The sequence below is a fragment of the Benincasa hispida genome, chromosome 10 (assembly GCF_009727055.1).
Source record: "Benincasa hispida cultivar B227 chromosome 10, ASM972705v1, whole genome shotgun sequence".
NCBI classification, from domain to species: Eukaryota; Viridiplantae; Streptophyta; class Magnoliopsida; order Cucurbitales; family Cucurbitaceae; genus Benincasa; species Benincasa hispida.
Genome location: NC_052358.1, coordinates 34,484,296 through 34,490,183, shown reverse-complemented (window position 1 = coordinate 34,490,183; position 5,888 = coordinate 34,484,296). Strand labels below are relative to the sequence as shown.

At 40.6% G+C, this 5,888-nt stretch overlaps 1 non-coding gene across 1 annotated transcript; it reads left to right on the top strand.

Annotated features, from left to right (window-relative positions):
- The first annotated feature begins 4,571 nt into the window (after positions 1 to 4,571).
- Positions 4,572 to 4,675, top strand: LOC120089550. The gene has a single exon (XR_005485226.1). It is a non-coding gene; the product is annotated as a small nucleolar RNA R71 (small nucleolar RNA).
- Positions 4,676 to 5,888: the final 1,213 nt, after the last annotated feature.

Sequence of the window (5,888 nt, the reverse complement as noted above, 5' to 3'; positions counted from 1 at the left end):
TCCAGGTGCGTTGCATAGTCCAAAGGGCATCCGTCTGAACGCGAACATTCCAAAGGGGCAAATGAATGTCATCTTTTCCTGATCTTCTGGGTCGATTAAAATTTGGTTATAGCCGAAGTATCCATCTAGGATACAATAAAATTATTTTCTATCCAGTGTGTCAAGCATTTGATCAATGAAGGGAAGAGAGAAATGGTCCTTCTTGTTGCCATGTTGAGTTTCTCATAGTTCATGTAGATGCACCAACCCGTGACAGTTCTTAAAGGGATGAGCTCATTGTTACTATTGACTATCACTATTGTTCCTCCTTTCTTGGTGATAACTTATAGAAATACAAGTTATTTATGTTGTTTTATTTAGATATTGCGGCTAAAAGAAAGAAAAGTTGCGTTGATAGTATGAATGGCTAAGAAATGCGAGAATTATAAATTGTCGTCAATACACCCGCTGACACATTGCAATGGTAGAATAGAATGTCTTAAGTCTGTTTGGTAGGAAATCAAGTCACTGCATGCATTCACAGCTCAAAGACAAACTGAACAATACATCTACGTCACATTGCGCCCGTCACGCAAAAATGAGAGACGATCAATGCAATGATGGCGCATGCGACAATCGATAAAGAGCTTTGCGGTCAACACAATTTCAATCGCATGCGGTAATAAAAAAACAACACCGCATGCGGGCAAACGATCAAAGATGTAAAGAGCAATGCAATTACGAAGGATATAGACGTGTGTACAGCTGCCAGTTGTGCATTTCTGATGGGATTGATTGCGTAACAGAAGGAATATTCACTCCACCATTTCAGGAACTGCCTTAACAATAAAGTGGGGACCACAATGCAAAGAGTCAAAGCTTTGCCTATAAATAGCTTCTGCAATTCCATTGAAGAAATATACTCGATACGAGAGACTTGATACTTGTATATTCTGGAATACACAAAAACGTGTATATACTGATATGAGAGAGAGTCTAGTCTGAAGCAATTTCCATAAAATATCCGGGAAGAATCCAAGACACAAGGCCGAGAGGTGAGTCTCCGAGCAAAGAGTCCTTTCAATCCCTACCGTTGAAGCTCAGTACGAAGGTCACTTCTACCAGAAGAGCAAGCCTGAGAGGGAAACTCTCCTCTTCATCCATTCCACACGCCGGCAAGCAAAACCTCCGTCCAGATCTATGTCAAGACGTTGACACTCTTCTGTATTTGTTTCTATCTCTTTTTCATCACTTGTACTCATCTTCTTTACTCTATCATTCACACCATGTATCAGATGCTTAATCTTAGTATTAATTGTTATGATCATTTCCATTATCATCTCTCTGTCTATTTCCGTTTATCCATGATTCACTTTCTCTATGATATTTTCTTAATTCCCTGGTAATTAGTAAGAATTAAGCGAGTAAATTAATCTGTGTTAAGGAAATAATTGTGTTTGGCTAAAGCATGCTAGATGGCATCTTCACCTGTGAGAGCAAAAATGAAGATGTTATTCTGCCTATCGAGAGAGGGTTGGAAGAATGTGTTAACTAAAGCAAGAAGTACTTCTAGAGATGGAAGCAACCTTGCATTCATCACGTTCATCCCTGTTTCACCATAGAGATATGGGAACACGGCCGATCACCGAGAGGTGTACACCAAGGGAAAGCGGAACCTTAGTTATATCTTTAACGCAATTAACAAACTTGCGATGTTTTTACTATTTATTCTTTCTATTTCTGATTCATCCATAAAGACTTGTCATCGCATACCATGATCTTTTGTATAACTTCACAGTCAGTCTCGACCTCAGTATCATGTATCATGTATCTTTGTATCTTGTATCATGTTAGCTTAGGATTTTATTTTCAATGCAATTTTATTTTATCAACACAATTTATGTTTATCTCAATTTAAATTCATGTACAAACCAAATCTTTTATTAATTGTAAAACCAGTCGCATGTATCACAAAAGTAACACATTAACGAAAAAAATCCCTGTGTTCGACCTCGGATTATTCTGAGAAACTTGCGTTGGAATTATACTTGGTTTCAGCGCAAAGAAACTTGTGACACGCATTACTCTATCGCATACTACAAGCATATAGTTAACAATACATATTTAGGAGTAGTATCACATAAAGTGTGCATAAACAATAAGACAAGTATTATGTTATCACTTAGGGACGCATTGAACTGAGCTTATCCAGCTGCTATCGGATATAGGGTAGATTACTCCTGCGTCCAACCACTTTAAGATTTCTTTCTTAAATACTTCCTTCATTATGGGATTCAGCCTTCGTTGAGGCTCAATTGATCCAATTTTCCCTTCTTCTTGCCTGATTTTGTGCATTCAGTAAGATGGGCTTATGCCACGGATGTCAGCCAGCGTCCATCCTATTGCCCACATGTGCTTTTGCAACATCTGCAAAAGAGAATATTCGTTAGGCTCGAAAATATTTGCTGAAATAATTATAGGTAAGGTGTTGTTTGATTCAAGAAAACCATATTTAAGGTAGGTAGGTAACGATTTCAGTTCTATTTCTGGTGGTTCTTCTAATGATGGACGCGTTGGTTTCGTCTGCCGCTCACTCAGACTTGGCGGCTCAAGTTCCTTCATGTTTTCTTCCAATGCGAGGACCTCACAAACTTGGGTCGCTTCTTCTTCAGGCAACTCTATTTTGTTCAGTTAACATTCTTCATTATCCGGGAACTTTAATGCATTTAACACATTAAACTTTACTTCCTGATTGTCTATGCGCATGGTTAGTTCTCCCTTGTGCACGTCTATTAATACTTTCCCAGTGGCTAGAAAGGGTCGTCCAAGGATGATTGGTACATCCCTGTCTGCTTCATAGTCTAGGATGATGAAATCTGCTGGGAATATGAATTTGTCAACTTTTACCAGAACATCTTCAATCTTTTCTTCAGGGTATGTGATCGTCCTATCAGTGAGTTAAAGTGTTACAAAAGTGGGCTGTTCTTCACCAATTCCCAATTTCTTGAAGATTGAGAGTGGCATGAGGTTAATGCTTGCTCCTAGATCACACAATGCATGTCCTACGTCCAACCCTCTGATTGAGCACGGGACTGTGAAGCTTCCCAAGTTCTTCTGTTTCTTGGGTAATTTGTTGTTGTCCTTCTGTTTCTTGGGTAATTTGTTGCTGACTAACGCATTGCACTCCTACGTTAGAGCAATTACTTCCGTCTCGCTGATTCTCCTCTTCTTTGTCAGTATACCCTTCAAGAATTTGACGTATTTTGGCATTTGTTCTAAGGCTTCTACAAGTGGAATATTAATTTGCAGTTGCCTCAGGAGTTCAAGAAAATGCATAAATTACTATTCATCATTCTTCTTCATCAAGCGTCTAGGAAATGGTGCATTCAGCTGCACAGGTTCTCCTGCGTTAGACGTGTTTGGCTTCGAATGGCTTGTGAATTCAGGCGTCCGTTCTTCTTGATCTTCCAATGCTGTTAAGTGTGTGTTGAGCTCTTTTGAAGGATTGTTGGTTCTTGGGTTCATGGTTCTTTCTACAAGAGGTTTTCCACTTCGCAATGTCACCACATGACATTGTTCTTTTCCGTTGTTATTCCCTGGGGCTTCCGTATTGCTGGGCAAGACTCCTGGCTGCTGATTCTTCAACTCACTGGCAATCTGCCCCACCTGTATCTCCAGATTTCTGATGGAAGACGCCAGGCTTTATAGCAATGCGTCGTTCTGGGCGATATCTTCCTTTAAGAGGTTTTCAAACGAAGATGCTGAACTCGACGCATGACCTCCTCTATTAAAGGATTGTAGGTGCGACTGCTGCGTTGGCTGGAATTCAGGCGGTGGTCCTTGCCTTTGCTACTGGTTTACCCCTGGTTGGTGTTACTCCTGTTGATATCACCTACCCAAGAGAAATTTGGATGGTTCCTCCATCCGGGATTATAGGTGTTTGAGAATGGGTTATTTTTAATAAAGCATACCGATTGCGGAATTTATAGGCAATCAGAGTAGGAATAGGGATCTCCACAGCCCACACAGCTAACCATGGGCTAATGTTTCTACCTGATTTACCTTTTACGGGTTTGATGTGTTCCCCAGTGACATATATNAAAGGATTGTAGGTGCGACTGCTGCGTTGGCTGGAATTCAGGCGGTGGTCCTTGCCTTTGCTACTGGTTTACCCCTGGTTGGTGTTACTCCTGTTTACGGGTTTGATGTGTTCCCCAGTGACATATATTGCAAAAGGTTTGTCATAGTAGCCACTTGTGCAGAGAGCGTGGCTATTGCGTTAGAGTCGCCTGAAGCAAACAGGCTCCATATGCGAGTATGTGAAGGCTATCTTTCACTCCAAGAACTAAATCGTAAGGAAGAGGAATTTAGCTTAAATAGAATTCACATTCTGAGATCGCCTTTTCCTATCTGTTCTTGCGTCGTAAGTGTCATCCAACCATTCTATATTATGCTTGGCTATGTGGTCCAGTATTTCCTTAGCTTCATTATAAGATTTGTCCATGATACCGGCAGCGGCAGCTGCGTCGGCTGCCATTTGAGACGCTCTGTTTAATCCGCCATAGAAGGTCTCTATCTGGATGGTTAAAGGTAATCTGTGATTGAGAAAATTCTTGACTAATCCTTTAAAACGCTCCCATGCGGCACTCAAGGTTTCAAATTCTTCCTGCTCGAAGTTCATGATCTCTCTCCGCCTCCTTGCGTTTGTGGTGGGTGGGAAGTATTTCTCCATGAATTTCTCCACCAACTATTCCCAGGTCGTGATCTCTCCAGGCTGCAAAAACCTTACCATTGCTTTGCGTCGTCACGCAAAGAATATGGGAATAAAGATAGCCCGATAGCTTCTGGAGTGATTCCAGGAATCACAAATGAGTTGCACATCTCTAGGAAACGTTTCATGTGGGCGTGAGGGTCTTATCCCTGAGCACCCCCAAATTGTCCAGATGTTTGGAGCATTTGTAACATCACAAATTTCATCTCAAATCTTGTCCGATCTGGCATTGGATATATGATCCCTGGTGAGAAATCATACAACACAAGAGATGCATACTCTCGCATGGGATGTGTACTACTGTTTGCCATTATGATAGGATTTTGTGCAGTGTGGGCTAGCTGTTGAGCTAAGTTATGATTCGCTTATTCGTCCGCCATTTGTTGTTGCCTGGTTTGTTGTTTGAGTAGTTGTTGCCTTAACCTACGGCGACGATTAGATCGATTTCTTCGTCGGAAGGTCTTTTCAACTTCGGGGTCATATACAAGTTCAGAAGTGCTTTCCTTACTCATAAACGTTTACAAGTTTCGGCTTAGCTCGTAATACTCCCTCAACTGTAGTTTTCCTACAAAAGATACAAGCAAAATTTCTAGTTAGTTTTGTTGTTGAATCCCCGACAAACGCGCAAAAAACTTTTTCGTTGAATTCGTGGTTCAAGCTTAGGAGTGTATTGTATAAAGTAATTGAAAAAATAAGTGTAAATATGAATGACGCGTTGATGCATTAATGATGTGCAACAGGACGCATGACACTCCTCTATAGGCGTTCAAGTTTTCCTGAATCAGATCCAAGTATAAATCCAACTCGGGTTCCTGGTAAATTAAGGGTCGAACTCAGGGATTCAGATTAAAGCTAACGCAGACCTTGCGTTGTAACTGTTGTAGAAATATCCTAAGTGAATGTAGAAATGAGTTATTTACACTAAGCTGCTGTGTGCGTGCAAGAAGATACAAAAGGGTCAAGTAGAGAATAAGGGGTTGTGTGAAAATGGAGTTTGATGCAAGTGATATGCATCGATCTAAGTTACATGTACACGAACAAGAATATGATGCGAATGAGATGACTTGTTTATCTTTGTTTATGTGTTAGACTTCTATTCGACACTTCTCAATGAGAATGTCATACAATACCTATCTTT